Source organism: Mustela erminea, chromosome 6 (genome assembly GCF_009829155.1).
Source record: "Mustela erminea isolate mMusErm1 chromosome 6, mMusErm1.Pri, whole genome shotgun sequence".
NCBI lineage: Eukaryota > Metazoa > Chordata > Mammalia > Carnivora > Mustelidae > Mustela > Mustela erminea.
In genome coordinates this window covers 73,817,184-73,841,668 of record NC_045619.1, presented here as the reverse complement: position 1 = coordinate 73,841,668, position 24,485 = coordinate 73,817,184, and the positions used below count along the sequence as shown (strand labels likewise).

Genomic DNA, 24,485 nt, shown 5'->3' with positions numbered 1-24,485 from the left:
GTGAAAGGAGGCAAAGATGAGGAAGAAGAGTTTTTTGCCCTGAATCTCTATTTAGTAAGTTATTGATAAACTAATACTTTTTCAAAGCAGCAGAATTGTTTTCTACAAGTATAATAAAAAGAACATAAAGGATCTGTGTGGCCAACAAGAGAACTGCCTGAGGAGTTAAACATACAGTGATTCTTTGATTGGGTTTATGTTCTAGCTGCTGAGTATATTAAGGAATACTCACTAACTCAGTTACTTGGTTTGTCCTTTGGGTGTTACTATGATAGATATTGAGGAGTGTCAGATAGCATCTACTGGGGAAGAGATAGAAGAGGGAGAGAAAAACAGAAAATGACCAAGAGTCAGTTAACAGAAAAGACCCAGAAAAAGACAAAAAGACCCAGAGAGATACAGAGAGACAAGGGCAGGCACTTGCACCTCCCTCCCTGTGATACAGGTATACACACATGTACATAGGCACACATGCACACCCTAACAACAAGGGAGTGAAGCAGATTAGGGAAGAGATAGATAAAGGAGTACACAAAAGCAAAATGAAAGAACAAAAGTAAAATCAAGAAGATAAAAACTTAAAGATTGAGAAAAGTCTTTATAATGCTGAAGCTAGGCAGAGAATCAGTACAGCACAGGAACACATCTTAGAGATTTGGGGTTTATTCTTAATTGTTTTGTTTCTGTGTTATTTTTGATATTTTTGTTTTGTTACTAATGAAGAATGTCACATGAACATACATTCTGATTGTAAAACTAGCTTTCGTCCAGAATTAAATTGTTGAGGTAAAAATTTAAGAAATTTTAAGAGGAAATATTTTTTGAGGTTTTCAAATTGTTATCCATGCTTCCTTCATCCCATATTTCTACTATTTGGATAATGTGACCACCTACCTTGCTGTAATAATTTTGATATTGAATCAAATAAGTATTTCCCTTTAGTGTGGTTGAAATTCCAACATGTCTCCCTGATTCAGTTATCTGGGTCATTATCTAAAGTATTATTGCTGGGTGGTTTGGTTATGGACATTGGGGAAGGTATATGCTATGGTGAGTGCTATGAAGTGTGTAAACCTGGAGATTCACAGACTTGGGGCTAATAATACATTATATGTTAATAAAAAAATTAAAAATTATAAAACAAAAAAATAAAGCATTATTGCTGTAATGAGATTACATTCAAAAATCTACAAAGCCAAACACATTCTTAGTAAGTACAAATGTTGATCATTAGGGTTTTAATTAGAATAAACTTTAAACCAAAGGAGGTATGGAAATAAACATAGCAAGTCAACATCATAACAAGCAACTATTTTAGGGCATCTGGGTGGCTCAGTTGTTAAGCGTCTGCCTTTGGTCTTAGGACCCAGCCCTACACCGTGCTCCCTGCTCCACAGAAAGCCTGGTATCCCTCTCCTACCACCCCCTGCTTGCGTTCCCTCTCTTACTGTGTCTCTATCAAAAATAAATAAATAAAATATTTTAAAACAAAACATAACAAGCAACTGTTTTGGCAGAAAATATATAAGTATGCAAGTAAGCTCTGTAAAGTCTTTTTACCCTCCCCTCGATCTTTTAAATACCTTTGTTTTTAAATACCTTTTATTTCCAATTTTGGATACAGACATTGAATATCAAAGTTTTCAAACTGAGCCAGCATTGACTCACACTTGACTTTGCAAACAATTATTACAACCACTCCAGGTCTTTGCTAACAACCATAATGAAGAGGAAACAGAAAATAATGAAGTCAACTGTCTGAAAGTATTTTCTTCATGTAGAAACATCTTGAGTTTTCTCTGGTAAGACTTAGGTCTCCTTGCCCTATTTCAGGGGATAACTACTCTAACCTTAAAACCCTCAAAAGACATATTCTGGATCTGACATTTAAAAAAAAAGTAAAAAGTCTTCAACATAAAATAAATCACATAATTAAGAGGGTGATTATGAATAGTATTGATACTTAAGTGCTCAAACCAGGGAGGAGCCCTGTTGTGTAAAATGCAATCAATGAGAAATTAAGGGAGACATATAATGTGTTTTCCTAACAAGGAGCCTAATTTGATGCTGAGTATATAGCAGTAGGAAAGCCAAAGTAGTGATTTTGTCCCTGGTGCTATAACAGACAGTTAGGTTTTTTTAAATGTATAGGATCAATAGGGCACTGGGAAGGAAAGTCCATACGATGTAAAACTATGCAGCCATAAAAGACTAATGAAGGAGCTCTTTATGACTGATACAGAAATATGTCAAAATAACAATATTAAGAAAAAGAAGTAGGATATAAAGCAACATGTATAGTATGTAATCATTTCCTTTAAAAAAGTTTTTAAACTTTAAGAGGGGAAAGACAATATATTTGGATTGTTTTTACAAAAAACATCTCTACAAGGATGACATTGGATTGCTGGGAGGAGAAATGGATAGCTGGCTATGGGACAGAGATTTTTTTTTCATTGTATATTTGTTCATTCATTCTAATAAGCATGTACTGTACCCCAAGAACTCTCTAGCTAAAAATTTTCTCTATGGATATAAACATATTCTAAAATACAGATTCTAAACAATACTCACTATAGCAACAAAATTAGCAGGAAAAAACTTGAGAAAACCTAAAAGTGCATCAATGGTTGATTATTTCTGTAAATTGTGGTAGATCACCAATCTATTGAGTATAATTAGAAAGAAAAGGAGAACACCTGTGTACTCTGAATAAAACTGTCCACCTGTCATCCCAGAATCCTAGCTCCTATTTGCTACCCTTAGGTGAACCTTGGGGAGCCTCTTTGGTAGTATATTTGGTCATATGTGGTTTAGAGGGAAAAATATCCAAGAGAAATACTACACTAGCATGTCAAGAACATGTCAAAGTGTCCAATATTTTACCCTACCTGCAAGCTAACAAGCTAATTTGTTTGCCACAGTTTTAAGAATCTTGCAGAAAGGGGCGCCTGGGTGGCTCAGTGGGTTAAGCCGCTGCCTTCGGCTCAGGTCATGATCTCAGAGTCCTGGGATCGAGTCCCGCATCGGGTTCTCTGCTCAGCAGAGAGCCTGCTTCCCTCTCTCTCTCTCTGCCTGCCTCTCCATCTACTTGTGATTTCTCTCTGTCAAATAAATAAATAAAATCTTTAAAAAAAAAAAAAGAATCTTGCAGAAGACACAAGACTCCAAAATAGAGCACTTTACTGTTCACAGAATGTAGTAGCCAGAGTTTCAGGGGCTTTTTATGCCAGTCCCAGAGCTTGTAAGACAGATTATTTACCACACTGGAGGTACCTTGGTGGCTCAATTGGTTAAGCATCTGTCTTCAGCTCAGATCATGATCCCAGGGTCCTGGACTGAGTCCCACATCAGGCGCCCTGCTCAGCAGAGTCTGCTTCTCCTTCTGCCTCTTCCCCTGGTTTGTGCTCTCTCCCTTGTTCACATATGTTCTTTCTCTCTCTCTCTCTCTCTCAAATAGATAAATAAATATCTTTTTTTTAAAAAGGAAAGAAAGAAAGATTATTTACCACACTCAAATCCTTGAAAAGAGAGTCCATAACAAAGGTAATCGTTGTCTCTGTTGAGAAGATGTATAGAACTACAAGAGACCTAAGGAGAATTGTCTCCCAAAAATATCTACCTCTCATTTCCACACCCTTGTGAATTCTAGTGAATTTTCCAATGAATATACCACCATATCAACCACTCTGATTTGGCAAACAGAGGCTGAGACCTAATCCAGTCAATTTTTCTTATCCAGTGGTAGTCTTAACTACTTGTCTATCAACAAGACTCTAAGCCCCAGTATAAGGTCAATCTTCAGGATTGATGCATCATGCTCCACTAGGTCCAGGACCCAACTAGCTAAAAAAAATGCCATAAATCATCAGTGTCTACATTAGAAATCCAGATGGACATTGCCTTAAGCTTTAGTATTGACCTCTCTGCTTGGCTGGAGACATAGATTCAGGTAGAAAAAATATATTTGCACTTTTTTATTTTCCACCTCAGGCCCCCAAAGCAGGAGTCTTAGGGAATTCTCTTATCCATAAAAGCACTTTCTAGTGAGTTGAAACTATTCTGAATGCCTTTTAGCACTGAGTTGGTGCCATTGATCAGTTTGGTGAAAATGAAAGACAAATTTCATACCACTTTTTCTAGTTGAATGACCTTCTCATTGTAGGGATAACTATTGAAAAAGTGAACATAAATAACAACTCAGTTATCCTTCTGGAAATCTCCTCAAGGTAACCAGAAATAACCAATTTGGAAGGATTGCCATAGTCAACTATGGTCAACAGAAATAACTGAAGCTTTTCTCTAGATCCTTGAAAGTGTCATATAACCATCTCTAAGATGCAAATCACTATTTGTGGGATAGAAGCAAATTAATGCCTGCCTTCCACACAAGAAGTACACTTGCAGTGGTGCATATGGTGCCCTTGGGAAAAAAAAAAAAAGTATTGTTTACATTTTGGGGTTCCTCAAGAGGAGTTTACATCAGGCTAGATACCCAGGTTAATAGTGCTTCCAATGTGCCTGTCAGCCAACTATTGAGCCTTAAGATTCCCAGTTCAGTTCATATAAATGAATCTGATTCTTGTTTCTGGAATGACTATCCAAGGAAAGTCAGTCCAACCTGTCCTGTTTGTCTAGGCCACCAACCAGATGGCCCCTATTTCTGAATCTCTCACAGAAATCATTGTCCGTATCTCTAGATGTTTGCCCACCCTCATTCTCATACCTATTGCCCCATCATTTCACTGGATGGACAAATACTACCTGGCTGGTGTGTTAAAAGGTATGGGTTTCACTTGTTCCACAGAAAAGCATGAGGAGGAAGAATAGTAAACTCTAAGAGCACAGACTCTGGAGCTAGGATGCCTAGATATGGATCCTGATTCTGCCACAATTTTGTTGATATTACTACTGATCTGATCAGGAAAAAAAAAAAATCTTTAAGTACTAGGAAGCTGTCAAGCTTACAGTACCACATATGAGTTTCTAGACTTTGTAAAGTTTGGAAGCTCAAATTTTATCATTGGCAGCAAATAGTGTCAGTTGTGTTCCTTGAAGCAACAGGCTCACTTTCTTCATTTTTGAGAAAATGTCTGCCAAATTACCAAATCTGAATAACTATAGTTTGTCAGCCAATCGTTTTTTCAAGTAAAAATGTTCCATGAAAAACCAGTCAGTTCAACTTACAAATCAAACAATCACACAAGGGCTTTTTTTCAAAACAATCATCATACTACCGTATATAGCAAAAGGGCTTAATGAATACTTCCTGCCTTGTCATATAGAATATTAAAATGATATGTACTCAAAAGTTGATACTTAGTCAAATTATCATTTGTACTCCTTTATCAAAGACAATCTTAAATGAAACTCATTTGGTAATTGACAGGGTTTAGAACACACTGGGCCTAACATGTGGCAATTTGGCATACCGAATATTTTAAACTGAAGGAATCTGAGAAACAACACATGCAAGAAGGACCCTCTCACATGTCCCTTCTCCCCTAAACTAGGTCATAAGACCCTCAAATGAGAAGTGCTCTCCCAATACCTGAAAGAAAGGAATATCCTTATCTCCAAAGATGAAGAAATATCAAAAGGAATCCAAACAAATAGGCCTTGCTCAATTTTCTACAGTTTACTACCCTTAGATCATATCCCTTTTGTTCTGTCATGTTTTTCTACAACTTTCCATTCCTCATCAAACCTATTATAAAAATGCTCGAGCTTAGCTACTTCTTTAGGTCTTTATTTCTTTATAAAGATTCTAAAGTCACACAAAACTAATAAATTTGTATGGTTTTTCTCCTGTTAACTTCTTTTGCCATTCCAGTTTATAAAGCTCCAGTCAAAGAACCTAAGATGGATGGATGATGAAATTCTTCTCCCTTACTCACTGAAAAACAAAATAGCTATTAGTACAGTTTGGTGCTATAGACCTAATTTGTGCTCAGGACCAGCATTTTTACCTACCATTGTTATGCACCATTAGTGCAAATGTCAGCATAGTGGAAAAAACAAATAACTTTCTAGTACTATTGTAGAACTAGGCTGATCTCATGGAAACTTTAAAGTGTTTTAGAGATCCAGGGATTTGCAGATCACATTTTGAAACTGCTGGTCTCTGTGAATATGGTAAATTCCTAAACTAGGGCAAGTACAGTAGAAATGGAAAAGCAGGGCTGTGTAGGGAAGAAATTTTTGAGTATAACACACAAGATTTTGTGACAAAGTACATGTGAGAACTGTAAAAGAAGGGGTCAATCTTGCTGAAAATTGGCTGACTACCTGATATTAACATAAGGAACAAAAGAAGGTGGCAGGAAGATCAAGCAATGGGTCTATTTATATAAGGTTTTTGAGACTAATTTTCCCTGTAACCAAAGAAATACAAGGGAAAATATTTTGTTTAGAGACAATGATCCCAAGTATAGATGAGTTGATGGCTGAAGTTATCATCTAAGCCAGCGACCAGTGGAACTATGATGACTTCATTGAAGGAATTATAATTATAAATCTAGAATTATAGGAATTATAATTATAAATTTAGAAATAACTGAGAGAGTTGTTTCACTGAATTCTCACATAGGCATCAATAATAGAAGATTCTAGCCACATTGGAATTTGGGTCTACAACAACAAAAGAGGACACCTTTAGCATAAATATAGTGTCCTTGACAACAGATGGCAAACTTGACTAAGACATTAGTAACTCTCAACAGAACAAGGGGCATCTTAACAAGGATATGTGCTGTCACTCATTGTCCCTGGAGCAAACATAAGCAGTCTCAACATCAGACATCATACTCCTTGGAATAAGCTTCAAGGATCATCAGTAACATTGGTAGTAAAGCATTGGGTGGCCATCAGCTACAGAGCTACATATGGGGTTTGCAAAAAAGAGAATCTCCATCTGAGACAGAGTAGGAAGAGTAGGGTATAGGTACATGATAATCAAAGAGCTAGTTCATGGAAAACATGAGAGATTATCTCTGGAGAAAATTCCCAATGCTCTTTGTGAAGAATTTACAGCAGGACATGTGTTCCCACAGAAATGTAAGAAAAGTCAGAGAAATATTGTTCTGAGATACTAGTTTTCCTCCCTCAGTGATAAAACCTAGCAAATGATTGATGATTGGGCATAAACAAAACCTTGACACATGGAAATAATTTTCTGGTTATTCTTATCTTCCACAGTATTGGCTTGATCCAAAATTCTATTTTAAGAGAAACCTGTTTTCTCCAAGAAATGTTGATTTAATTATACATCAGAAAGTGAAGAAGTTTCCCTTTTTTAAAAAAGTCATTTGCTATGGTTTTATTTTATCCTCAAAGACTCCATCTGTGTCTGATCATTAGTGATAACCACATAATCACTACAGAGTCTGGCATTTTTAATATCTATTTTCCACTCTATGCAATACTAATCTTTGGAGAATTTAAGTTGTTTCATTATATTTTAGGATGGTTAACCTACCCAAAGAATTCCCGTTACAAAAAATGTGATACAGGTACACTGAAAAGTTCTGTAACCTGACCACAGCTGAAATATAGTATTTTACTGTATGGAGTTTTTAAATGAAGATTTATTAAATGCATTACTTACTATAAGTCATAAAACCTAAGAAGATAATTAAAGAATTATGAACCCAAAATATATACTGAATACTTATAAAATGTTGGTTATCTTCTATTACTTAACAAAAATAGGTCATGAATAGAAATTACCCACCACTCTCCCCCTCACCACTAATGTCCAACCACACTGGCTTTTTTGCCATTCATTAAACATGACAAACTTGTTCCTGCTCAAAAGATTTTGTACTTGTTATTTCCTTTTGTACTGGTTTTGTATTTCTGCACAACAAAAGACCTCAAAACTTCATGACTTAAAACAATAAGCATTTATTACCCCACAGTTTCTGTGGGTCAGACTTTCAGGAAGTGGTTAGGTGGGCACTTTGGCTCAAGGTCTCCTGCGAGATTTCTGTAAGGTGTCAGCTGGAGCTGTCATTCGAAGCTTACCTGGGGACTAGATGGTCTACTACCACTACAGTTCCTTCTTCTGACTGACAAGTTGGAGCTAAGTGGGTGTTGGCAGGAGACCTTAGCATCACCATGTGGCCCTGCCCCGTATAGTTGTTTGAGCATCCTTAGGGTATAGCAGCTGGCTTTCCCCATTAATGTTCCAGGAGATCAAGCTGGAGATGGAAATGTCTTTTATATCCTGACCTCAGAATGTGCATACCATCACTTCCACTGTAGAATCTGATCATACAGACCAATCCCAAAATATGTGAGAGGGGCTACACATGAGCAAGAATACCAGGAGGAAAGGATCATTGGGGGTCGGGCCATCTTGGACTGGCCTACCACACTCCTCTCCAGTCTTAATTTTTTCCTTAGCTCACCTGATTCAGGTGTCTGCCAAAAGGTGAGCTCCAAGAAAAGATCTTTCTACCTGTCTAAAATAGATTCCCCTTGTCCTATTACCTTCTATCCTATTATACTCCATTACTTTTATAACCCTTACCAATGCCTGAGATTATATTATTTATTTCCTTATGTATTTATTTTTTTAATCATCTATTTCCCAAGCTTCATGACAGGAGAAACTTTGTCTATTCTTAATGCACAATTGGTTCTTTTTTTTTTTTTTTTTTTAAAGATTTTATTTATTTATTTGACAGAGAGAGATCACAGTAGACAGAGAGGCAGGCAGAGAGAGAGAGAGGGAAGCAGGCTCCCTGCTGAGCAGAGAGCCCGATGCGGGACTCGATCCCAGGACCCTGAGATCATGACCTGAGCCGAAGGCAGCGGCTTAACCCACTGAGCCACCCAGGCGCCCAGCACAATTGGTTCTTAATGCAGACCGATTGTGGAGTATAGTGCCTAACACGTAGTAGGCACACAGTAAATATTTTTTGAATGAATGAATGATTTTTGAAGCAGTGATGATGAATTTATACTCTGCTCTTCATGCTCTTTTACCCCATTTTGTAACTATACAAAGAGAAATACTAGCAGAAACCTGAAGGATGAAAAATCACAGGATTAGATCTCCATGATATATTGTTTCAGTGAATTATAGTGTTTGTTAGCAATTAAGTTTTTCATTATTCAATATGAATGACTTTTACCTAAGTGAAATTTCAAAGATTTATAAAATATTTTAATTATTATATATTATGAGAAAAAGTAAATAATTTTAAATATTGAAGTATAATAAACAGTAAGCCATCAGGAAAGAGTATTTGGAAATAACCGTAAGTGAATAAAGATAATAATTTTGGAAGGAGCTTAATTTCATTAAACAACATTAATTAAGAATTTAATACTTCTGGTTCTGGTTCATGGAGCTTTTTATTATCTCAATACCTGAGGTACATCTATATCATCATTTTGTCACTAAACTGAATGAAAAAAGAAGTTTGCATGTTTTATACCGACAAGGGAGAATTCTCTCCACTGACCCTGTTCTCCCACATGCAACTCTCCCGGAGACAAATTGCAATTTACTCCTACTGTACTAATAAATATAATCAAAGTTAAAATCCAATGTTTAAATTTCATCTAAGATGCTGTATTTTATACTCTGAACCACACACATAAAAAAATGATTAGAAATCTTCTGTCGAATACTCATTTCTGCAAAGTCATTTGCACCTATGCAATTAGATTATCATGGCAATAATCTGTTCAGACTAATAGCTCTCATTGCAAATGCAATTATTCCAGATTTAATCTATTTTAACTGGGTAGGAGAGCAGAAATGGGAGGTCAGACAGTAAATGAACCTCTGACTCTTAGATCAAAGTAAGCAAAGAAAGGTTCATTCTAAAGTAGATTGCTAAATAATTTCTGCTATATGATAATAGAATTATAAAAATGGAGAGAATATTAGAAATTATTTAAGCACCCTCCCGAGCCACAGCCGAAGTTTCTCCCACAATATCCAAGCTCTATTTGAACTTCTGCCAGTATTGAATGTCTCTCATCTCAAAGTATTTTTAGAAAATCCAGAGTTCAAATGTTGAGCCAAAGTAACTCTCTTTGAAGTTTCCACATTTAGAACCATAAGGCTAATCTTTCTGTCACTGATCAGTCCTTTAAATTAGTGATTCTCAAACTTGCTTTCACATTTGAGTTATCTGAAAAGCTTAACTACTAATGCCTAGATCCCATCAGCAAAATTCTGATTCATCTTGCTGGGGTGTGATTTGGGGATCTAAAGTTTCAGAAGCTCCTCCATGTGATTCTAATGTACAGGTTAAGTTTAAGAACCACTGTATTTGCAAAGAGCTGTCTCATTCCCAACACTTTGTCTTCTCTTCCCAAACCTAATTCTTCCCTTTTCCTTCAGTTATTTTTCATATGACCTAATGTCCAGATTGCCTCATCATCTTAGTTCAGTAAATACGCTCTACTTTATTGGAGTCAATCCTCACAGACAAAACCTAACAGTTCTCCAGTGGTCTGCCCAGTGCAGAATAAAGTTGCCGTGGTGATTTCTTACTATATCCAGAATGAATTGCCTTAGTGTTTGAATAACTATGTGGCACTGGCAGCACATAGTGAGCCTACAGTCAACTAAAGCTCTTAATTCTTTTTCTTGTGAAATGACACTAAACCATGAATCCCCAACCCAAATGTACAAAGGTGATTTTCTGAATTTTCAATTTATTTTTTATCATTTTATAAGTTTACTTTCATTTGTCCTACCTTGTTAATTAATGAATCATTATTCAATAGCCCAGGGCAGAGATTAGGGTAAGGCAAGTTTTGGCATTCACCTCAAGGACAAAATATAAGGGGCACCATCACTATCAGAAATCAAGACAGATTTTTTTCAGCCTTATTGAAGTATAACTGACAAAATTGTAATGTATTTAAAGTATATAATGTGATGATTTCATATATGGATACTATGAAAGGATTCCCACAATACAGTTAATTAACACATATTTAGCTTTTTTTGTGTGAGAACACTTAAGTTCTCCTCTCAGTAAATTTCGATTATCCAATACAGAAGTATCGACTATAGTCACCATGTTCTACATTAGATCCTCAGATCTTATTCATCTTCTAACTGAATGTTTGCACCCTTTTACTATCCTTCTCCCATTTTTCCCACCTCCTAGCCCTGGTAACCACCATTCTACTGTTTCTGAGTTCATTTTTTTTTTTTTTAAGATTCCATATATAAGTGACATCATGCAATATTTTACTTTTTCTGTCTATTTCAGTTAGTATAAAGCCTTTCAGACTGATTCATGTTGCCACAAATGGCAGGATTTTCTCCTTTCTCTTGGATGAATAATATTCGTGTGTGTGTGTGTGTGTGTGTGTGTGTGTGTTTATATGTATACAACACATTTTCTTGATCCATTCATCCATTGATGAGCACTTAGATTGTTTCCATGGCTGGGCTACTGTAAATAATGTCACAATTAATGTGAGAATACAGATATCTCTTTGAGATAACACATAATATTTTAATGTCACGCTAAAAAAAAACAATATTCACACAAAAATATCCATGATAAATGGATAAAATATCAGAATTTTAAATAGGTACACTATTCTTTTGTATTTGTTTGTTTTATAACTCTGTATTATTACCCAGTGGGAGCAGTCATTTCCAAGCAACATGTGTTTCCCAGGTCACAGTGGCCATCAAACCCCCAGGTGCAGCCCACCTCATCCTCACTCTGGTGGGTTTATGGGGGCTGACACTGATATGCAAACAGACTGGACAAATTAGAGCTTTGTATATATACTCGTGTTTTTTTGATTATAGAGTTTTTATTACCATTTGATTCATAGAATGGGAGGATATTTTAACAAGTGTATATAAAGGCACACATTTTTCTTTTCATCCCAGGCTCCACAGCATTGCAATAACCATTTGCTTCCACTCCCAGACTTACATGTGTAATTTAATACACATGTATTACACATGTAATGTGCAAATTAAACATGACTTTCGTATTTTTATCTAAGACATTGATAAATATATTAATCAGGAAAAATTCAAGTAGGAACCTTAGCTTTCTGGTTGAGAAAGCTTGCTCCAATTTAAAAATTATTCAAACAATTAAAAATTAGTTTACCTGTAGTCATTTGTTCCAAAATTCTCCATCTTCATATTCCTGTACCTAAGAGATGCTCATTATTTACTAAATTGAGTTATACTTTTAGTTTTTGATAAATTAGAATACCTCATTTTACATATAGGCAAAACTCTCAGAAAACTTAAGGTGTTTTATTTAAAATGCATTGTAACTTTTATTGTCCATACTTTTCATCTGCACAGAGAAGAATGACTAATTGTTTCATTTGATTTACTTAGAACAATTACCTGTATAAATGTTTTTTTCTTTATTATTTTTTTTTATCATAAAAAAACTATATTTAGATTTAGCCAGCTGGACTCAGTTGAGATGATCCCAATTTTGTTGGCAACATCCAAAGCATCATAGTCAGGGGCCAGCCGAACGTATGCCTTCTTCTCTCCATCAGGCCTGATTAAGGTGTTGACCTTGGATACATCAATGTCATAGAGCTTCTTCACAGCCTGTTTGATTTGGTGCTTGTTGGCCTTGACATCCACAATGAACACAAGTGTGTTGTTGTCTTCTATTTTCTTCATGGCTGACTCAGTAGTCATGGGGAACTTGATGATGGCATAGTGGTCAAGCTTGTTTCTCCTGGGGGCGCTCTTTCGAGGGTATTTGGGTTGCCTTCCGAGACGCAAAGTCTTGGGTCTTCCGAATGTAGGTGACCTGCGGATCTTCTTTTTTGTGTGACTGTGGACGCCTTTCAGCGCTGCTTTCTTGGCTTTCAAAGCCTTTGCTTTGGCTTCGGCTTTGGGAGGGGCAGAGGCTTCTTTCTTAGCTTTCGGCGCCATCTTCGTAAAAGGGCTGGTTTTTTCTTTAAATAGCGGAATAAAGAGGTGGAAGTTATGGAGCGTCACATTTTTATAAAGTATAAGAAAGAATTTTCTAACACCTGGAAATTTTCAAACTTAAATGTGAGCTAGTAATTCCCTTGTCACTAGCAGGCTTTAAGCATAAAAGGAACACCACTTGCTGTGCATGTCATAACAAGGAATCAAAAGTGTAAGATAAGGAGCGTGGACTCAATTACTCTGGAGGTCCTTCCCAGCTCTAGAGCTCCATGATAAAATCCCACAAAGAAGCAGTATTAGAGAGCTCCACAGAAGTAAAATTCAGTGGTTCCTGAAGCTTCGTATTGTATGAAATTATGAGTCAAAAAGATATTTGAAAAAAAGCAATGTAATTATTTTCATGATTTCAAACCGAGGGGCTAAATGGGCATTCTGAATAGTCCCTATCTCCTTCTAAACAATTCATCACACCCTGTGGAATCCACCCTACTTCTCTGCCTGCATTACCATTCTGAACTGTACATTCTATGGATTCATCACTTACTTGTAAAGTAAAACATGTTATTCTATTTGTTCTAAAATTGCTTCTTTCTTACCTTTAAGGAAAATTAAAAGTCATTTATATTGTCTCCATACTTCTTTGCACAAACTGAATTGAAAGGTACTAACAGAATTTTGATGACGTATTTTACAAAAATCTGTTTACAGTGGCCCGAGGAAAGAATAAATTTTTTATCCCATTAGAGATGAAATACATATATTTGGCTTCTCTGCATGAGCATTTCTCAACCTGGATATTCACTAGAATTACCTGGAAAGTTTAAAATACTGATGGCAAGGCCCCACCTTAAGCCAATTAAATCAGAATCTCCTAAGGGAAAAGGAGCCTGGGTAAGAGTATTTGTTAAAGTGTCCCAGTTATTTTTTATGTGCACCAAGTGTGGAGATCCTCTGTTTTATTTATGTATTGTACTCTCTCTCTCTCTCTCTCTTCCTTTGGCACAGGTGGAACTTAAAAACAAAAACAAAAACAGTCAGCGATTCTCAGCATGTAACTGATTCCACACCAGTAACTCAGACACAGGTGCAATCAGAATATTTTAAGTGCCCAAAGAGGACAGAAAGAGTGGCAATCACTGATTTCCAAGAGGAGTTTGCCTCCCTATTTTTAAAACTAGATTGAAAATAAACTATCCTGGGACGCCTGGGTGGCTCTATTGGTTAAGCAGCTGCCTTCGGCTCAGGTCATGCTCCCAGCGTCCTGGGATCGAGTCCCACATTGGGCTCCTTGCTCCGCAGGGAGCCTGCTTCTCCCTCTGACTCTGCCTTCCACTCTGTCTGCCTGTGCTCGCTCCCGCTCGCTCTCTCTCTGACAAATAAATAAATAAAATCTTTAAAAAAAAATAAAAATTTAAAAATTTAAAAAAAGAAAATAAACTATCCTAATTTATTACTTACGATTATTTTTGTTTTGTTTTGATTTTACTATAAAACACAACTGAGAAATAAGTAGACTGTAATTTGGGACACTTCTAGTATGTCACAGTGCCCTGACAAACTGCCGGTAGGTTATATCCTAGCATCAATACTGTTTAGTAATGAAAACTAATAGCTTTAATGCTTTTTAAATCTCAGATGACTTTAATTTTAAAACTCAGTTATGGGTCAATCATTCTGATCGTTTATTTTAAAATAAGCATCAATCAAATCTGTAGAAGAAACAGATCATGGATTTTAAAAAAGTAAAGATCTACTAAAGGAGACTGTTTCAAAGACAGGATAAATGACATATATATGTCATCCTGAATGAAGGAGAAGGGAGTAGGCCTCTGGGATGTCAATGGGAAGGAAAAAAATTCATAGGATGTTGAAAAGGAGTAAATGTTCGGTAAACAGATGTTTGCTGGACCATACAGAAACAATGGGACCTTGAGAGGAATTTAGAGACTTTGCTAAACTCCTTCTCTCTACCACGCCTAGTTCATATTAGAATATAGTTAACTATGGGGATATCTCCCTTCCTGGAGCAGAACCTCTATCTAAACACTTTAAGGCTTAGGGGGAAGGTCAGAGTTTCTTCCTCAGTCTTTTGAACTTTGACAATTTTCAGCTCAAAATAATCCGTATGCCAAAAAGTAGCACATCATGGGGTGATTTTTATGAGCTGCTTTAAGACCAATACTGTTGTTTGAAAAAAAATAAGGTTAAAAGTAGCTTGGATAGTAAAATCCCCTTTTTTTTAATATATGTATCTTTCATATATATCAGTCTTCCATATACACATGGAATATATATGTGAACTATATACACTAAATTATATGTGGAATTTTCTATCTGTGCGCTATTTATCCCTGGGCTTAGAATTACTGAGGATTTTTAAATTTTTGTTTCAATTGTTTGTTTTTATTTTATATTTTTTGTACAAACAATGAATTAGTTGTGTAATTTTTTAAAAAATATTTTTAGAGAAAGAGAGCAAGCAGGGAGGAGAGACAGAGGGTGAAGGAGAGAGAATCTTTTTTTTCTATTTTTTTTTTAAGATTTTATTTATTTATTTGACAGACAGAGATCACAAGTAGGCAGAGAAGCAGGCAGAGTGAGGAGGAGGAAGCAGGCTTGCCGCTGAGCAGAGAGCCCGACGTGGGGCTCGATCCCAGGACCCTGGGATCATGACCCAAGCTGAAGGCAGAGGCTTTAATCCACTGAGCCACCCAGGCGCCCCTCTATTTTATTTTTTTAATTTGAATTCAATTAGCCAATGTATAGTGTCATTAGTTTTTGATATACAGCAATTCAGCAAACTGGCAAGATACAAAACCAATGCACAGAAATCAGTTGCATTTCTATACACTAACAATGTGACTGAAGAAAGATAAATTAAGGGAAAGAGAATTCTAAATAGACTTCACCCCCAGCGCAGAGCTCAGTCTGGGGCTTGATCTCGCCACCCTGAGCCAAAATCAAGAGTCAGATGCTCAAACGACTGAACCACTATGTGCCCCTCCTTAGTTGTGTGATAAATAATATAAAGTTTTATCAATTTATATGGCTTGAACTAACTCCAGGTTTTCTTTTTTTTTTTTTTTAAGATTTATTTATTTATTTTAGAGAATGAGAAAGAGATAGCATGAGCATGAGGGGCAGAAGGAGAGAGAAAATCTTAAGCTTGCTCCACATCCAGCATGGACCCATTCATTATAGGGCTCACTCTCACAACCTTAAGATCATGAGCAGAAACCAAAAGTCTGATACTTAACCAACTGCACCACCCAGGTGCCCCCCACCAGTTTTTCTTATACTGTGGTTGAGACCCAGGAACCTGCTACCATAGATTACTTTCAAAGACACAGCAAAGCAAAGCTGTTTTAAATCAAATATTCAAGTTTCTCTCTTACCCTATTTCTTCTGTCTTCCCCTCCCTCTTTCTAGGAATAAGAGTTTATATCATTTTTTAGGCAACACAAATATTTTGTTGGATTATAAGAGATGAGAGTGACAATTTAGAAATGTGGGTATTATGTTTAGACATAGTCTATAATTCTATATTATATACACATATATGTAAGTATATATATTATATTATATTATCTGTTATATACATGATATATTATATTATGCATATAATATTATATATTTTATATTTTTATATATTACATATATATTATGCATATAATATTATATATATGATATATATCATCACTAAGATAATAGGGGAAAGAGTGATTTGGGGGAAGAGGAGACAGAAATACTAAGTTTGTAGTCCAACCTCTTGATATTTTGGGTATTCTTTAAAATTAGTCCAAATCTCATCTACTATTGAAGACTTTCAACATATTCATTAATCTTATCTCCTCTGAATTCTTATATTGTCTGTACAACACATTGAAATCAATATTGAATTACATTGTTATTTCCTTTTCATGTGTGTAAAACTGACTTTTATAATGAGAATACGAACAAATTAAGGGCAAGTCTATATCCTACATGAGCCCAACCACAACCTTATGCATGTAACTATTCAATAACTATCTTTCACGTTCATGACTGAAACGGTGTCTTCTTGGTGGCCTTGCTCAATTGCACTCAGATTGTGAGAGATCTAAGTCTCTAACAATCTACTGGCCCCGAAATTAAATCAGTGATCTGTCATAGTTAAATCAATGATCTGTCACAGAAGATTATGCCATAACATGTTTGACAATAATTCCAACTTATTTAATTCATTTTTGTTTATAATAACTATCTCTTCATCTGATCATATGCACATTGCTTAATTAAACAAGAAATGCTTTACCTATATAGTCTAGATAACAGACAAAGTTTTTTTCAAAGGATGAATTTAGGGGAGGTCTCCCCAAAGTTTGCTTGGGATACATGAGAACATTAAAATACTCCCAAAAAATTATGGTAAAATAAGAATGAAAAATGCTGCATACTTAGGGTGCCAGTTGATAGAGTATGTAACCTTTGATTTCAGGTTGGAGAGTTCAAGACCCCCACTGGGTATACAGCTTACTTTAAAGAAAAAAAAAGAAAGAAAGAAAACAACTAGATATTCTTATGGGGAAAAAATGAACCTAATTCTTAACTCAGAGTATATGCAAAATTAATTCCAAAAGGACAGATTTAAACAAAAAATTTTAAAAATCTGCATACTCAAACCAACTCATAGAAATTCACGCTGTACATTAATATACTAAGCTTCCTTGTGAATTCTTGAAGTGAGTAAACTTGTTTAATTTGGTTTAACCCAGCATTTCCCAGTGAAACCATTTGTTGTATAACATTCAATAACATCTTGCTGAAAATGCTTTGGGAACCGCTGATTCTAAGATTCAGAATTTCATTCCCTCTCTTAAAGGTCATACCCAAATAACACACTTTTTCATTATTAAAGTTTATTAGAGTTAATTAAGAAGGATCTTAACATCATAAGCCTTTGCTGTGTCCAAATTGCTCCTTAAAGATTTGTCATGCAGAAGACTTTCAGTGTCTGGAGAACCAATAAACAATCCATCTATTTTAAGGTCCTTAGAAACAAAGATGATGGGGCACCTGGGTGGCCTGGTGGGTTAAGCCTCTGCCTTCAGCTTGGGTCATGATCTCAGGGTCCTGGGATCCAGCCCCACCATCAGGATCTCTGCTCAGCAGGGAGCCTGCTTCCCCTTCTCTCTCTTCCTGCCTCTCTGCCTACTTGTGATCTCTCTCTCTGTCAAATAAATCAATAAAATTTAAAGAAAAAAAAAAGAAAGAAACAAAGATGGTCATTTCATTTACCAGTTAGTCTCCCCAGAGTATAGGAAGGCTGTTAACCTTCCATTCACTAATAATATTTTCTCAAAGGTTCATTCTTTTTCTCTGGTTCAACTGTTAGATCACAAATGGTAATACTTTAAAATATTCTATCTGGGAATGAATCCATTAACACCAAAGGAAGCTTTAGATTATGCACAGTGAGACTGCTTGACAAAAAAGAACAATGGAAAAGAACATCAATCCTGATAGAGAACAAAACCTTCTAGCTATGTTTAAAATATTAAAATCTGGTTTGCAGCAGCTTCTGTCCCTCTATGAAAACAGAGAAAGATGGTGAAAGCATAGAGCTGGAATAGGGTTCTGGATGCCATAGTAACGGCATCTTCAGTGATGACATTATGTACCACCTGGTGCTCTCCTGACTAAATTGCAATATTATGTCTCAGTATTCACCAAGGTGGGAAAAAGCCCAGGCATAAAACAGAACAATCACATTAAAGCAACAATTCACCTACAGGTTGCAGTAGGATGCATCAATCTTTTTTATATTCCTAATAATGTCCTTTGTGCTACCAGGTGTTAGCTCCACAGCAAGATTTGTGAGCAAAGCCAAATTTCAAAATAAAACAGAGAGCTATAAATGTGTTAATCACAAACATGCATTGAACACCCCACTGAAATCTAATTATTTCAACTTAAAAAAGCTTGCCAAATTTCAGTCTATTTAATCAACAGAGGTTCTAAGACAGAGGCTGAATGACCACACTGGGGGAAAATGGAGGAGGGCCGAATAAGACCTTGGACTAGATGATCTATCACAACCTTCACTACATTAAAATGCAATATTTCTGTGATACAGTCACAGTATCCTACATTAGAACTGAACAACCTACTTGATTTGAGAAAAGTCCCACTTTTCCACCTGAGTAGGGAAAAACCCAGTTCTGTTGTGTGATTGCTTTACTCTCACATGACTACCACATCCCTGACGTTTCTAACACCAGATGTGTGGAGGTTTTCCCCAGAAAGCAATTTTCTGCAATACCAGATGGGTGTCCTACAACTTAATTCAATTCTGACACTATCTACCTGGACAGAGCCTCAGGTCCCAAAGGTTAAGGGTTCAGTCCCACAAGATTACATAAAGTGAGGTCTGGGAGTGTCCCAAGGACAGGAGCTTCTGTTCCCATGGAGTTGGGGTACATCACCCTCCTGGTACTTAAGTGTGTTCACCAACGTAAAAGCTCTCTGAACAGCATACTACTGGGCTTTTTATGGAGAATTTATCACATAGGTATGATGGTTCATTAACTCCATTTCTTTTCCCTTCTCAAGAGAATGGGGGAAGATCTGAAAATTCCAAGCTTCTATTTATGGCACAGAACTTCTGGTGACCAGCCCTTATCTAGAAGCCATCAAGGAGCCATCCAGAGCTGTTTCATTAAAATAAAAGATACCACAATCACTCAGGGAATTATAAGGCTTTCAGGAGCCCTGTGTCAGGATCCAGGGTCAAAGACTAAACAAAAGATGCTCCTAGTACTCTTATTACTTGGGAAATTACAAGGGTTTTAGGAGATTTATGCCTGGAACTGGAGACAGAGACCAATATAAGCATTTTCTATTATCTCAGGCTACTAAATAAAGGTATTAGTAATTTTCCGATTTTCCATGAAAGAGAAATCCTTTACGATTTTATAGACCTCACCAAAAAAAGTTTTATCTAATAGTAGGCCCTAATTCTTTCCTAGATGTGTCAATATTTCTTCAATAAGCATCTATGCATTGAGACTTTGTTCCATGTGTAGCATTATAAGTGCTATGAGGATGTGTCATCATTGCTGTTCACTGTAAGGACCTATTTAATCAGAGTGACTCCATCTTGGTTAAAAAGCCATTTTGTTGTTTGTGCAGTAAAACTTAAATTGACCCTCCCCGCCAGAGGAACTTACTTAGAAGCAAGTCTGGGAAACCAGTAAAATATGGTCGGCCAGTTCCTAATAACAGAGCCCAGAATACAAGGCCAGGTCGACCACTTCCTGATAACAGAGCCTAGAATGCAAGGACGAGTCAGGCCAGGTGGAGATATCCAGTCAGTAAAAAGCACACATACTATCTCCCTAACCACCAAAGAATGTAAACTCTGCCTTTTGGGCACCAAACTTGAGCACCAATTCTGACCAGAGTAATGGGTTAGTTCAAACACCTACTATAGGGTAAATTATAATTCAATTGGGCACCTGCGTGTGGCCTAACATGACTATGCAATGTTACAATCTCATTGGCCACCTATGTGTGGTCAGGTTTTTGCTCTATAAAAGTTAGTCCGTGAGGCTGGGAGGGGTCGCTCTTTTCGGAGGCGGCCCTGGACACTCAGTCTGACTTCTAATGCTTGGCATAGAATAAAGCTTTGCATAACTTTAACTTTGTTTCAGTCTCATTCCCCTGGCCGATCAGTCTGATTTCTAATACTTGGCATAGAATAAAGCTTTGCATAACTTTCACCTTGTCTCAGTCTCATTCCTTTGATAATGGACCTAACATTCATCAAATATTTCTGGCTCTGTCCTTTGAGAACACATGGTGATTGCACTTTCTGCCTCTTTATGAAGTTAAGTTTGAACATGTAATTTGTTTGGGCCAATGGCATGTTTAATTTTTTTGGGTCAGTGGCATATTATTTCCAAGCAGAAGTTTTAAGATCCAGTGCATTTGTGATATTCTCTTGCTACTGCTTCCATGATTCTGGAAGCACATATCAAAATGAAGTCTCCAATCCATGGAGCAGAGCACCACTGCTGACCCATGTTGGACATGAAATCTAAGAGAGAAATAACATGGCTGAGATTTGCATTGTTACCACAGTGTAACCAACCTCTTCTATCTGGTAAGAAAAAAGATAATCACTTTTAAGAGCATTCACTATTTACATAACACATTATATATTATTGCATTTATTCCTCACCACAATCCCATGATGAAAATATCTTTACCTTCATTAACAAAGAAGAAAAACACGTATCAGAGGGATTAAGTAACTTGCCCAAGTTCAAACAGTTGGAAAATGGCAGAGCTACAGATCAAACCAGGTTCTGAACATGGTCTTTCTACCCCCCATACAGCATGTTCTTGTGAGAACTAAATTCTAATCAGACTAAATTTTTTGAAAGATGAAACACCATAATCTGAAACAAAACAAGTGTGTGATATATATACAGACAATGAAAAAAAAAAAAAAAACTTTGCAAAAATATAAATTAAAAAAAAATCTGTTTGGACCAAACTCAATTATTAATAGTGATATAGATGTGTCTTGAACCAAATTTATAAGATTTAGTAAAATTTTGATGACTAGAAAGAATGGAGACAGCAACAAAGGCTGAAGGCCCTGCACAAGCAAACATGGACAGGAAGGAAACTATTAGAAGACCAGTGCAACAGAATATTTCTTTTTTTTTTTTTTAAAGATTTTATTTATTTATTTGACAGAGAGAAATTACAAGTACACTGAGAGGCAGGCAGAGAGAGAGAGAGAAGGAAGCAGGCTCCCTGCTGAGCAGAGAGCCCGATGCGGGACTCGATCCCAGGACCCTGAGATCATGACCTGAGCCGAAGGCAGCGGCTTAACCCACTGAGCCACCCAGGCGCCCCCAGAATATTTCTTAAAGAATGAAAAAGAGGTAATAAGTGGGTTACAGATGATATTTGATGGGTTTTCTTCCTATGGAACTAATTTTAAAGTAGGGGTAAGTCATAAAGTTCCAATTAGCTTTAGAGAAACACATTTAGAAAAATTGTAAACATCTTTGAAAATATTACAATCAAATTTAGATCCTGAAGAACCGTAATGCCTTACCTTAGGTTCCCCATTCTGTCACAACTTAAATTTAATTATTAATTTTCCTCAGTAAAGTTCTTATCAAGGGACCACTCTAGAGCAGTCAGATAGAAAGGGGTTACTATACAGGCAGCAAAACCAATGAACAGTTCCATCTTCAAATGGGTGCAGGTGTCACTATCCAGGCTTGTTTTCAGTCAAAACTAATCACAGAGTTGAAATCTCACAATGTATAGACTATTCAGAATGAGTAGTAGGAAACTGACTTATTTGAAATGGAAGAAGTATGAGTTGGAATATTAGAAGAAAAAAGAATTGGTTCATGAGTGTGCCTTAATGGATGGTAGGTATCAAATAAATGGACTGCAAGTTATGTGAAACTCCATAGTCAGGGAAGAAGTGAGGTACAGTCATGTTTGAATTGCAGCAAAGTTTATGAAAGGTAAGAGTAGAGGAGAAAATAAGAAAGTCCTGGCATATTTATGTTTGTGAAAATAATCAACCAAATAACCAATCAATAAATTAATGTCTTAGAATTAGAATTAGATTGTGGATTGGTTTACAGCTGAAGAGGATGCCCCAAAAGTATGGGGAGGCACTAGAGACTTTTGAAAGAGCAGTAATATAATTTAACTCATTTATTATTATTTGTTACATTTGCACAGTGACTTGTTTCCTTTTGTAGTCCCTGCAGTACTAAAAATTGGTGAAAATACCAAGAAGCAATCCTATTGAGGTCTTTTTTTTTTTAATTTTATGAAACCTTTGTTTAAACAACACTAAAATGCTTTTAATGGAAATAGTTTTTGTTATAAATGTACTACAATAGCTTTTTAATACTAAGTTTAGAAAATGTAATTTTAAGAAAGTTCCCATTCATAATAGTAAATAGTAATAACTATATAATGCTGAAGAGGAGCAGATTTTACCACCCCAAGATATGCTTCTTTGGCATATTGGTTATTTTAAGCTGGTCTCTTTTTTTAAGATTTTATTTATTTATTTGAGAGAGAGAGCATGAGCGGAGGGGAGGAGCAGAGGGAAAGAGAGATGCAGACTCCCCACTGAGCAGAGAGCAGAGAGCCTAACGTGGGGCTCAATCCTAGAACCCCGAGATCATGACCTAAGCCAAAGGCAGACACTTAACCAATTGAGCCACCCAGGCACCCCTAAATGGGTTGTTTTTAAGAAACTGCAGACATGAGAAGCTCTGAAAACCTAGTAGAAGTCATCCTTTGGTAAGATACACTTACATTTATAAGGGAAATCTACATCTGTAAGGGTGTCTCCCTCTCTGTACCAGGAAGAAGGGGATGACTCAATTTCTAGAAACTTTATCAGTGGTGATGGCCAGACCTAAATCTGCATAGCAACCCCTCATGTGTGTTCTAGAGATATTCCGGTGATCCTGATAAATAACTTGTTTTCCCTTAACCCCAGTTACCTCTTTTCTAAAGTAAAGGTCTCAGAATAAAGGTCTCAACCAAGCTACCCCTAAGGTCACTTCTTATTGCAGGATTAACCAGCCTATCAAGCAGCTTCAAAACCATAAGCCAGATATCTAGGCCACCCATCACACTATGACCCACGTATGTGTGTGAATCGTATGTTTTAATTGCTTTATTTCTGTTCCGTAAGTTGTTCCTAAGCTGAAATGTTTCTCTCTAGAACAGATTCTACCTCTCATCTTCCTGGGGTCTAGAAACTCATGTAAAAGTCTCAAGAGATTTCATGGATCTTTTATGCTGCTGGTTTTACATTCTTATAAGAGAATTGTCTTCTTGTATGAACTCCTTAAAAATTTTTCTTTTACAGTTTTTTAAGTATAAAGTTTCTCAAAGGCTCCTGGTTAAGAAAAGTAGGCATTGCTTTCTAAAGTGCATATGCTGTGTATAATGGAAAGAATGTTCACCTGAGAGGAAAGAGGGGTGGATTCTTGCTCCCCCAAAGTCACTAATCTGTATATCATTAGTATCTAACACATAGCAGACACTCAGTAAATGCTTGTGGGAACTGAATTGGAAATGCTAAGCTATTATTGGGAAGGATTTTGGTGTTGTAACACTACCACCTAGTGGGAAATCTGATCAGAAAAAAAAAATTCAAAGTACTAAAAGTATTCTTTTGAACAACTTTGAATCAAATAAACTCAAATGTTGGAGGTCTATTTGTAAACAACAAGCCAAATGTTAAGGCAAAATTTCTTGATCATTGCAGTCACAATATGAGAGTAGGTAGTACATGAGAAAAGATACTTCTGGTCAAGTAATTTTGGATAATTCAGAGTAAAACAAAAATAAGCTTTTTTAAACATGAGGCTTCTTAAAGCATGTAATATCCTAATTTGCATTTTGATTCTCTAAGAAAGATGACATTCAATGTATTCTTAATTTTGTGGTACACATTTATTCACCTTATAATGTTTTTGGAATCAGAATTGTATTTAATTTAGCTATAGACTTTTCTCGAAAGTGATTAAAT

The 24,485-nt window shown here is 36.3% G+C and overlaps 1 pseudogene; it reads right to left on the bottom strand.

The window, feature by feature from the left end:
* Positions 1-12,420: 12,420 nt before the first annotated feature.
* On the bottom strand, positions 12,421-12,917 carry LOC116594488 (annotated as a pseudogene).
* Between the last annotated feature and the right edge of the window lie 11,568 nt (positions 12,918-24,485).